We start from the raw sequence: 12,818 nt of genomic DNA, 5'->3' as shown, positions 1-12,818 counted from the left end.
GTATCAAGGAGTAGGTGGTGATCAACAGTGTCCAAAGCAGCTGACAGGTGACTCTTTCTGCTGTTGGCTTAGGCTGTCTTTATCAACTCTCTCTTTAAATGTCCTTCCTTCTGCCTAGAACTTCTTCCTCCAAGGAACCCCTTTTCAAACACATATTGTTCCAAACACCTAAGTAATTAGGATTTGTATCACTCAACCTAAGACCTTATTCCCTGCTTATTTCCTTATTAAGTAAATCAGCTTTCCAGGGCTTTGACACCAATTAATTTATCCCTTGGAGTTATCATCTTCCTATTAACTATCAATCCTCTGGTTTCTACAGGGAAGAAAATGTATTGCAGTTTTTGAGTGACATATCTGTTGCCTAGGACTCTGTCATGCTATTTGTCTAAGTTATAATATCAAAATCTGTCTATTAGTTTTTGGTTATCCTATATGCCTGTCTACAGACTGAAATAGTTTTTGGTATCCAGTAGAAGGTGACTGGGTTAATTTTTACTATGATTGTTACTGTGAATGTTAATTTGTAAATTGCTGTTTTAATTTGTTTTTCAATTTTTGTTAATTTTCCAAAAACATTGAACAATAAACCAACAGTTATACACTGTAGGTTGAGCATTAATCACCCAAATCCAGGAACCCCACAACCTATCTCCCCCCAATACTGACAAACTTTCAAAGAAGCAAAAATCATTGTTTCCTCAAAATTCAAGACCATCATTTACAATCGTGTTTGTCATACTTCGCTTGAAGAGCGCCGGGAAGTGACTTCATATATGCACCCCAAATCTTATAAAAATAAGTTGTTTTCTTAGGCTCTCTCATATTACATGTCCTGAAGTCTTAAATAAATACATTATTAATAATGAAAAAGCACCATATTTTATTTTTAACTGAACAAGTATGATCTCAATATATGGGATAGAAAATATAGGGAGGTAAATTTCGAAGGCATTTCAGCAGGTGAAACTTTGCTTTACTTGCAGAAAGGAACTGTTAAACTTATGCAGAGTGAGCAGAGGTGTCCCTGAGGGAAGAGTTTGGGGCTTTGCATGCATGCTTATTCTTTTGCACTTTCAAACTATGACTGTACCTTTTAAAGAGGCACGGGCACACATGCGCATGTTCGTTGGCAAACATAAATGCATGTTATAAAATATCTTGACTTTGTGTGCATGTGCACGCAATTTTAAGTGGATATGTGCCTATGCGTGCAAATGCCGCTTCTACCGCGTAAGCAGGGGAATTTTAGTAGACGCAAGCGCCGATGTCATTACCAGTTTTCCCAGTTCACCCATGTAAGGGATAGACTTCCAAAACCCCCTACTGTTATAGCCTCCCTTCTACCATTAGCTCCAACCCTTAAAACCTTGCTGATCTATTTTATAACTTCACATCATCCATCGCAGAAGTAAGGTTGCGTGTAAGGGGACTCTGGTGCATGCCTGTGCACGTATTTATGCACTGATTTGAAGCTGAAATCCAGGAACACCCATGCCCTGCTCAGACCATGTCAAAACCCCCCTTTTTGGAACTTTTCATTTGTGCACGCAGTGGGAGATGCACACATTTATTTATTTATTTATTTAAAATTTTTATATACCGACATTCATCCAGGATATCATATCGGTTCACATTGTAACATAAACTGGCGCTAGGCATGGCGCTTTACATTGAACGATTAAAACATGCGAACAAGGTATTAAAAAGGGGGTGGGAGATAACATGGGAAAGTTTGCATTAAATTATATTATAGCAACGTTTGCAAATATATACATATGTACAATGGAAAATAAAGACTAAGAAGTGCAGGCAGGCTAGTGAGGGAGAAAGGGGAGGAGGAGAGAGGAGAGCTGAGAAGGAGGGAGGAGCGGGGGAAAGAGGTAGGAGGGGGAAAGAGGGAGGGGAGAGAGGGAGAGAGGGACAGTGAAGGGGAAAGTAGAGGGGAGAGTGGAAGGTGGATATAATGGATAGGAAGAGTGAAAAATTAGGTGTATGCTTTAGCAAAGAGCCAGGTCTTAAGCTTCCGCTTGAAAGATTTGAGGCATTCCTCTTGCCGTAAGTCAACTGGCATTGTATTCCAGAGGGTTGGCCCGGCTATAGATAATGCACGGGCTCTCGTGGAAGTAAGTTTGTAGAGTTTAGGAGAAGGGATAGGCATAGTTGCAAGGTGTGCATGTCTGGTAGGCTTAATAGACTGGTGTAAATGGAAGGAATCGTTAAACCAATTCATTTCAGGGTTGTATAAGGCCTTATGGATTAGAGAGAGCGCCTTATATTGTATGCGGGAAGCTATTGGAAGCCAATGTAAATCTTTTAGAACAGGGGTAATATGGTCATGTTTACGTAAGTTGGTCAATATCCGGGCTGTGGTGTTTTGCAGGATTTGAATGGGATGGATGGCATTGTTGGGTAGGCCGAGAAGTAGGGAATTGCAGTAGTCAGTCTTGGCGAAGATTGTAGTTTGAAGCACTGTACGGAAATCGGGGGGATGTAGTAGGGGTTTGAGTTTTTTTAGTGTGTGGAGTTTAAAGAAGCCGTCTTTGAGTATGTTATTGATGAATTTCTTAAGTGTGACATGACCATCAAGGATGATTCCCAGATCACGGACTTGTTGGGCAAATTGGAACTGCGTAATAGGGGGGAGGATTGGTAGGTTTTGGGGTGAGATGAGCATGATTTTAGTTTTCGTGGTATTAAGGGCTAGGTGGATGGAAGATAGGAGATTGTTAATGGAGAGGAGGGTTTCATTCCAGAAATCCATGGTTTTCGATAGAGAGTCGGTGATGGGTATGAGCAGCTGAACATCATCAGCGTATATGTAATGAGGGAGATTTAGACTGGAAAGGAAGTAACAGAGAGGTAGGATGTATATATTGAATAGGGTAGAGGATAGGGAAGAACCCTGAGGGACACCTCGGTTGAGGGGGATGGCCTTGGATACGTGATTTCCTAATTGAATTTTGTAATCTCTGTTGCTGAGGTAGGAATTGAACCAGTTGTGGGCAACGCCTGTAATGCCAATTTCAGTCAACCGCTGTAGGAGAATAGGATGGCTGACGGTGTCAAAAGCGGAGGATATGTCAAGGAAGGCAAGAATGTATGATTGCCCTTTCTCAAATCCTTTGATAATGTGGTCTGTCAGGGAAAGTAAAAGAGTCTCAGTACTATGAAATTTCCGAGAACCGTATTGTGCGGGGGCAAGGATATGATTATCTTCAAGGTATTCTGTAAGTTGCTTGTTGACAGTTTTTTCAAGGAGTTTAGAAATGAATGGAAGATTTGATATAGGGCGATAATTAGCTGGATCAGAAGGGTCAAGTTTGGGCTTCTTTAGAATAGGTTTGACAATTGCCTGTTTCAGGGGGAGGGGTACCTGCCCAGAGTTAATGGACAGGTTAATGATTTTTGTTAAAGGTTTGGCAATGATGTTGGGTATTGTGAGAAGATGTTTAGTGGGTATAGTGTCAGATGGGTGAGTGGACGGTTTGGCTTTCTTGATAAAGGTTTCTATTTCTAATGTAGAAGTGCAGTCTAGGGAGGAGAGAACTTTAGTATAGTTACTGGTCTTTGTTTGATTGATGGCCAATTCGAGGTGGTTGCTGGGACCGGTAGAGGAGGAGAACTTGGATAGCAATTTATCTACTTTGGTTTGGAAGAATGTGGCAAGTTCTTCGCATTTGGATTTGGCTACTACATCAGGGATGTCGGGAGTAGTTGTCTTGGTGAGTGAGTTCACGTAGTCGTAAAGTACTTTAGGATTGTATTGGAATTGGTGTATTTTGTTGGCATAGAAGTCTCGCTTTGTCATGTTAAGTTTGTCACTATAGAGGTTTAGGGAGGATTTAAATTGTGCCAGGTGAGTATGTGAGGGATTCTTACGCCAGATCTTTTCAGATTTCCGAAGTTGTTGTTTAAGGTTTTTTAGCTCTTGGGAGTACCATGGTTTCTTACTCTTATTGTTTTGCGGACAGACACGTTTAGATTGCAGGGGACAGGTGGTGTTAGCTATGCTGTTGGTAATGTCATACCAGGAAGCAAGTGCTGTATCTGCATTGGTGAGCTCGAGGTGGTCAAGTTTGTTGTCGAGAGCTGATATAAGGTCATCTCTGGTGCAATTTTTTCTGTAATGAATGGTTTTGTAAGTGTTGTCATGGCAGGAGGGTGTCTTAATGGAGAGAGAGGTTTTAATGAGGTGATGATCAGACCAGGGGATGGGTGTGTGAGAAGGGGGGTCAGTTTGTATGAGGGCATTGGTGAAGAGTAGGTCGAGGGTATGGCCCGCCTTGTGAGTAGGAAAATGGATAGATTGCTTATAGCCTAAAGCATTTAATGATTCAAGAAAAGCATCACATGAAGGGGTGCGGGGGGAGCTATCAACATGCAAATTGAAGTCTCCAAGTATGATGGCTGGAATGTCAATGGAAATGTTCGTTGCAAGGTATTCTATGAGGGTCGACGGGTTGTTATGTAGGGTACCTGGGGGAGCGTAAATGAGGCATAATTGTAAAGAGGGGGATTTGAAGAGGCCTATTTCAATTTTTGGAGGGGGAGAGGTAGGGTGGAGAATCATGTGAAATTTTTTCTTTATGATTAAAAGTAGACCTCCACCTTTCCTTTTTGGCATGGGGATGAAGAAAGTGTCGTATGTTTCGGACGGAAGCTGATTTAGGAGAACAGTATCGGAATCCTTTAGCCAGGTCTCTGTTAAGGCACAGATATCTGGGTCTTGGTCAGTGAGTAGGTTGCAGAGAAGAGGTATCTTTTTGTTTAGAGACTGGACATTGAGGAGTATGAGGGATAGAGCAGTGAGACCGATAATTTGGGTAAGAGGGGGGGAGATCATGGAGGGGAGGATGGTTTTTATATGAGAGTGGTGTCGTGGGTATAGGGGGGTGTTGGGCCTGCATTTGTTATATTTGAGAATGGTGATCTGGTGCTGATGCATTTTGTAATTGGGGTGTTAGGAGGTGGTGTGAGAAAAGGGAAAAGAAAGGAAAATGAGGAATTATTAGGTGGTATTAAGCGGAAGAGTGGAGGAGAGCGCAGAGGCGGAAGTGTGGATTGGAGATTGTGTAGCGAGGGGTAATGGGGTACTGGTAGGGCTTGGTAAGACACGACCTGTTTTTTAATTGGAATGAAGGGGGAAGGAGGGTACATGTAAATTTGTTGGCAAACATACAATAATTGTGAGGAGCATTAATTGGCAAATGACTTCAAATGTTGAATACAATGAGATAAGCACAGTAAATGGCAAAACCTTCAAATGTTGAGAGTACAAACAACTGAGAGGGAACAAGGGGCAGTTCACAACATCAAGGGATAGAGCCTACATTTATAGAGCTCTTACCCCAACAGGAGTGTCGCTTCCTTCTTTGTCCGTTGCCTTCAGCTGGACAGCGATTCAGAGGGGATGACCAAGGGGGTGGTTCTCACCTCATACTCAGGTACCTTTTAAATTCCGCCTGGCACACACTGGCTGGACATATTCACATACCTCCCAGCTTTGGTGTGGGTCGGGCTTTTGAAATTCACCTTTATGTGTGCTAATTTCCTCTGCAAAATTCTGCACACAAACTAGCAGGCCCAATTTGTGTGCAGAAAGCTTTTGTGGGAAAACTTTCATGAGGAAGTTATGTACCTATTTTGCCTTTGAAAACTGGTGCAGCTTATTTATATATTTAATTTCAAAGGAGGTTACAAAATACCCCCACTGTGATGTAACAAGAACATAAGAACATAAGAAATTGCCATGCTGGGTCAGACCAAGGGTCCATCAAGCCCAACATCCTGTTTCCAACAGAGGCTAAACCAGGCCACAAGAACCTGGCAATTACCCAAACACTAAGAAGATCCCATGCTACTGATGCAATGACCATAGAAATAAATCTATGGTCTTTCATGGCACCATGGAAAATTCTTCAGGAGATACGAATTCACGCACTAATTTTTTTTTATTCTGCTCATGCAGGAAGCAAATTATTTTGATTCAAATTGTAATATTCCCTAAAGCAGGGGTGGCCAACTCTGATCCCCAAGAGCCACAATCATCTTGAATTTCAGGATATCCACAATGAATATATATGAGATAGATTTGCATGCACTGCCTCCATTGTATGCAGATCTATCTCATGCATTTTCATTTTGGATATCCTGATAACCTGGCTTATTTGTGGCTCTTGAGGACCGGAGTTAGCCTGGCCACCCCTGCCCTAAGATCCGAAATATAGCATTAAAGGAAAGGCAGTGCAGGCTTGTCCTGCACTGCCGATTATAACACAAAGAAAGCGCACGAAGGGGGAGGTCAGAGGAAGGCCGGGGGTGGGGGGGGGGGTGTCGCAGCAAGGGGGGGGGGGATAGAGTAGGGAGATTGAGTTAGGACGGTTAGGAATTTCAAATTGCAGGGACGGGATTGGTAACGAACGAGAAGGGTTTGCGCTGCCACTCTACCCTGCTTGCATTGCGCGGGTTAGCATGTGGAGAGGGGTTGTTTGGCTCGACATGAGCGAGAGTGAATGATTTTTGAGTGCTAGAGATCGATTCCTTTAGTTAGAGTCTTCAGCTTTAGCTTGGTAGGACGGGGCTTTGAGCAGATTAAAAAAAAAAAAAGACATAACTTTAGCGAGCAGCGTTACCTGGGAGAGGCGTCCTCAGGCCTAGGCGAGGTATCGGGCCTAGCTGCATGTAGCTGCAATTGAGAGTATGCTAAGAAGAGGCCATGAGAGGGGCGGTCATTCGGGCATGCGTGCGCCCGCTCCTAAGGTCAGTGGCGGCAGGAGAGGCGCGGCCAGAAGGATGACCAGAGTGCTGGCGGAGGCCGTCTAGACCGCCCAAGCAAGTGCTCCCAGTGCTCGGTCTCTGGTCACTAGCTCCGGCGAAAGCGGGCTGGAGATCAGCCCCGTGTCCCCACAGCATTCGCCCCGCTTGGCCAGCAGGTCGGAGGCCTGCGCCCCCTAGACTTATCTCTTAATGCCTCGGGAAGCGATTTTGCTGCTCCGGGCAACTCCCCCCTGAGGCTGCGTGGATCTCTGCTGTTGTCCTTGAGGGAGAGGGCAAGGGAGGGCAGGGGTTAGGTGTATGTAGTACTAGGAGTTGTACCGAAAAAAGCAAAGCTCAGGCGAGAAGGGGTGGGTGGTTCAGAGGGGTAGCTGAGGGAATGGGTGCGGTGTCGGAAGGGAGGCAAGTTGCCATGTCCTTTCACAGGGCAGGGCATTCTAGGGAGGTGGGTCAGCAGCAGGAGGCAAAAAGGGGGGGGGGGAGGCAGGAGGGCTTCGAGGGCTCCAGGAGCAGGAGCGAGGGGACACAGTATGGAGTTCCCGCGGGGGGGGGGGGGGGGGGGGGGGGGGGTGGGGCAGGGAAGAAGCCTTGCAGCAGCTCCTGCCAGCAGACGACAAGTGTGATGCCTATGGGTAAAGGTAGGCATTGTGTACAGCCTCACGGAGACAGGGAATTGTCAAGGGGAAGTTTTTATAGCAGGAGATTCGGAGGGTAACCCTCATGGCAGCAGGAGGGGGGGGGGAGGATTGGGATAGAACGAGGGCATCTGGAGTAGGTAGCATACTATTGCAACTGGGATTGGGGGTTGGGGGGCAAAGAGCAGGAGGTGCACAAGAGGGGGCAGGGGGAACAGGGAAAAGGGGAGCCTGGGGATTTGGTTGGTCCTGCGGCTTGTTCTTTTCTTTCCTCAGGCGCAGCAGAGGAAACTTACCCCAGCGCATCCAGAGCGGAGGCATGGAGAGAGCGGAGTTTCTCTCAGAGCAGGCTGTCTTGTAGGCAAGGAGGCTTGGGGACGAGCAAAAGACTGAATTATGGTGGACAATGCAGCTTTGGTGCAGAAGCAGGTGAGGTGCCATTTACGGGGTAGAAGCGCGAGCGAGGAACAGATAAAAAGAGGAAAAGATCCAGTTCATGCCGCTCTAGGTTGGATACGAGTTCCTCGTCCTCCACATCCACCTCAAGTGAGTCAGAAATTGTTGAGCAACCAGGAGGGGATAGTCCACGACAGGATATGGGGCATCTGCGTTGGCATCACTGACGGAGTTATGGGAGGAGGGCCCAAGCAATTTAAGAAGGAGGATCCGTAGACAGAAATATCTTTATATTTTTAGGTTACTGGAGGATAGGCGAGAGGGTAGGAGGGGCAAGAAGAAGAGCAAGAAGAAGAGGAAGGGTGAGGCAGCAGGGCCTAAGGTATCTAAGAACATTGTTAATTGGGTTAGAGATTTTCTGCAATTAGCGAGTGTGGTTGGACATTTCCAGCCTACCCAATATGGTGCTTTATTAGGTTACGGGGATAGTATTTTAGGAGCGTTTAAGGATTATGAGGGTTGGGCTTGGCTCAGTTATGATGAGAAGTTTAGGGAGGTGAAAGAAGCTATTTTAGCCAAAAGATCTTCATTCAAAAATTGGAAGAAGGATCCAACAGAGGAAAATAGGAAAATGCATAAACGTTGGCAAGTTAAATGTAAGACATTGATAAGACAAGCTAAGGGCCTCATTTTCTAAAGTATCGCAGGCCTGCGATACTTTAGAAGATGAGGGGCGGGGGGCCGAAATGGGGGGGGCGGGCCTGTGCTAGCCGGCAGCGATTGCACCGTCGCGGTGCGATCGCTGCCGGTTTCGCACCCAATAGCACCCCCATAGGAGGTGTAGCTATTGGGAGCGAAATAGGCAGCGAAAAAGCACTTACCTTTTCGCTGTGCGCGCTGTCGTCGTGGAGTCTGCCCCGGTGATGCCCCGACTCCTTGTCTTCCGTGCGAAACGTCCCTTACCGCATGCGATACGATTGGAAAATAAGGCCCTAAGAGAGAATTTGAAAAGAAGTTGGCCATAGAGGCAAAAACTCACAGTAAAAACTTTTTAAAATATATCCAAAGCAGAAAGCCTGTGAGGGAGTCAGTTGGACCGTTAGATAATCGAGGGGTTAAAGGGGCACTTAGAGAAGATAAGGCCATTGCGGAAAGATTAAATGATTTCTTTTCTTCGGTGTTTGCTGAAGAGGATGTTGGGGAGGTACCCGTACTAGAGAAGGTTTTCATGGGTAATGATTCAGATGGACTGAACCAAATCACGGTGAACCTAGAAGATGGGGCACATTTAAAACTAATCGGAGAAAGTTATTTTTTACTCAACGCACAATTAAACTCTGGAATTTGTTGCCAGAGAATGTGGTTCGTGCAGTTAGTATAGCTGTGTTTAAAAAAGGATTGGATAAGTTCTTGGAGGAGAAGTCCATTACCTGCTATTAAGTTCACTTAGAGAATAGCCACTGCCATTAGCAATGGTTACATGGAATAGACTTAGTTTTTGGGTACTTGCCAGGTTCTTATGGCCTGGATTGGCCACTGTTGGAAACAGGATGCTGGGCTTGATGGACCCTTGGTCTGACCCAGTATGGCATTTTCTTATGTTCTTATGTTCTAAGATGTGGTAGACCTGATTGATAAACTGAAGAGTAGTAAATCACCTGGACCAGATGGTATACACCCCAGAGTTCTGAAGGAACTAAAAATTTCAGACCTATTAGTAAAAATTTGTAACCTATCATTAAAATCATCCATTGTACCTGAAGACTGGAGGATAGCTAATGTAACCCACATATTTAAAAAGGGCTCCAGGGGAGATCCAGGAAATTACAAACCGGTTAGCCTGACTTCAGTGCCAGGAAAAATAGTGGAAAGTGTTCTAAACATCAAAATCACAGAACATATAGAAAGACATGGTTTAATGGAACAAAGTCAGCATGGCTTTACCCAAGGCAAGTCTTGCCTCACAAATATGCTTCACTTTTTTGAAGGAGTTAATAAACATGTGGATAAAGGTGAACCGGTAGATGTAGTGTACTTGGATTTTCAGAAGACATTTGACAAAGTTCCTCATGAGAGGCTTCTAGGAAAAGTAAAAAGTCATGGGATAGGTGGCGATGTCCTTTTGTGGATTGCAAACTGGCTTAAAGACAGGAAACAGAGAGTAGGATTAACTGGACAATTTTCTCAGTGGAAGGGTGTAGGCAGTGGAGTGCCTCTGTACTGGGACCCTTACTTGTCAATATATTTATAAATGATCTGGAAAGAAATACGACGAGTGAGGTAAACAAATTTGCAGATGATACAAAATTGTTCAGAGTAGTTAAATCACAAGCAGATTGTGATAAATTGCAGGAAGACCTTGTGAGGCTGGAAAATTGGGCATTGAAATGGCAGATGAAATGTAATGTGGACAAGTGCAATAGGGAAAAATAACCCATGCTATAGTTACATAGGGATGTGCAGAGCATTAGTTTATGTTCATAAGTCCATAAGTCGAAAGGGGGTCCCATTTGCGGTCAATATGGACATATGGAGAATTCCATAAGTTGAGTCTATGTCCATATGTCTTAGGCAGGAGCCACCAGGTCATGTGCCTGATCATCTGGGTGTTGGAGTCACTATTGTTCGTTCTCAACTACTCAAAGTCCCATCTCATTCCGTCACTTCAATTGGACTTCATAGGAGTCCTGCTAGACACGGTTCAGGACAAGGTCCTCCTGCCATGCCAGAGGGCTGTCACCTTGCAACCATCACAGCAGAGAGCCAGCAGATGTCAGCCTGGCACATGTTGAGGTTGTTGGGCCATATGGCCACTCCCTTGGCACTTTACACATGCACAGAGCTCAATCGACCCTGAGGTCGCAGCGGCGCCAGGCCACTCAGAGCCTCCAGGACTGTATTCGAGTCACCCCGTCTCTCCAGGACTCATTGTCCTGGTGGTAGGTACTTTCAGATATGGAATGGGGGATCTCATTTTGAAGTCCCCCTACTCAAATTGACCTAACCACAGATGCATCCACCCTGGGGTGGGGAGCTCATGTAGATGGGCTCAGCACTCAGGGTCTCTGGTCCGCCCAGGAATGTTCTTGTAAAATCAACTTCCTAGAGCTTTGGGTGAGCAGGTATGCGCTATGGGTTTTCAGGGATTGGCTGTCCAACAAAGTTGCCCTGATCCACACCGACAACCAAGTAGCTATGTGGTATGTCAACAAGCAGGGGGGCACGGGATCATACTTGCTGTGTCAGGAGGCAGTCCAGAGCTATATACCTGGCCAGGATGGAGAATGTGGTAGCAAACAAGCTAAATCGAGCCGTCAGACCCCATGAGTGGTCCCTGGACCAGGGGATAGTGAATCGGATATTCCACTTCTGGGGGAGCCTGGATGTAGATCTGTTCATGACCCCCTGCAACAGGAAGGTGTCTCAGTCCTGCTCTCTGTACAGGTCAGACGGCAAACCAGCCGCGGATGCCCTCACTTGTCATTGGGGCAAGGGTCTTCTGTATGCGTATCCTCCGATTCCCTTACTGGCGAAGACTCTCTTGAAGCTTCACAAGGACAGGGGGACTATGATCCTCGTAGCCCCTCATTGGCCGGGTCAGGTCTGGTTTCCACTCCTATAGGAGTTGCCCATCTGAAGACCAGATCTCATCAAGCAAGATCAAGGCAGTCCTTGGCATCCCAACCTCCAGGCCCTGTCACTCACAGCCTGGATGTTGAGAGGTTAATCCTGCAGCCGCTTGATCTTTCTGAGGATGTGTCTTGGGTCCTGATGGCTTCTAGAAAGCCTTCCACTAGAAAGTCCTACAAACTGAAGTGAAACCTCAGAATCGGGCCCTGAGAATACTTCTCTCACAGTACCACCATGTCATTCATCACATCGTTGCCACGCTATTGCTGCGTGCCACCCGTTCGTGATACCGCCATGGAACCAGAAGCTCACTCATTCCCCCCCCCCCCCCCCCCCCCCCCCACATCACAGGGTTTTCCAGTATCAGGCATGTGCTATAGTCCGTACCATTACCAACGTCTCTAGCGTTGCACCTGCAATATGCTTTGTGATTTATTTTAATGTGCGTGTGCGTTATCATGGATGTGAGCATTGTAATCCGCCCCAATGTGGTGGAGGTGGCAGCGTAGAAAAATGTTTAAATAATTAAATCACTGCCGGCACAATACCACAATAATAAAGGTTAACGTATAAAAATAAAAAAAATATATATACAGTGCATATCAGGTGATACCTTTTTATTGGACTAATAATACAGTACTTGGCAAGCTTTCCTTTTTTCTGTAAGTCAGAATCCAAATGCCAGTGCGTCACTGATTCTTCGTATCCCTGCCGCTAAATCTCAATGTCCGTCCTCATATCCTGTGCCCCTACTCCTCTCACCCCTTTCTGACCTTCTTGCTCTGTTAGAAGACAGTAAAGTCTGTTTCATTTCTGTGAACTAGTTCCTCTCCTCCTTGCTGGGCTCGGGTGGCTGCAGGAAAAAGCCCTCTGGGTCCTGCTGGGTCTCTCATCCCCCACCTCCTCCTCCTGCCTCCCGTTCCGGGGAGATCAGTGACAGAATAAATTACACTTCACAGCTGCCCCTTCCAGCACCAGCTGGAAGGAAGAAAAGCCTATCCGATGTCTCCTGGGGGAGGTGGGGGGCTGCCCCAGCCCACTTCAGGTGCCCCTGACGGGCCCTGTTACATCCATTCCCTCTCCCACAGCCATGAGCAGCCACTGGGGAGCTGGGCAGGCAGGCAGTGTGTATAGCTATCTGATATCTTCACCCTCAGATAATATGCAAGGGTGAGGGAGGGAGGGTGTGTGCCTATCTGTGCATGTGATAAGGACACAAAGAGAGTGCATATTTCAGTATCCAGCCAGGGAGTGCGGATATCCGGGTGTGAATTATGGCTCCCTGTGATGATATCCAGCAGTGAGGAGGGGAGGGTATCTGTATGCATATATTATATATCTTTCTCTGTATGATAATGGTGAGCAGTAGGTATATGCTGC

The sequence above is a fragment of the Rhinatrema bivittatum genome, chromosome 6, assembly GCF_901001135.1.
Source record: "Rhinatrema bivittatum chromosome 6, aRhiBiv1.1, whole genome shotgun sequence".
Lineage (NCBI taxonomy): Eukaryota > Metazoa > Chordata > Amphibia > Gymnophiona > Rhinatrematidae > Rhinatrema > Rhinatrema bivittatum.
This window is presented reverse-complemented; position numbering follows the sequence as displayed.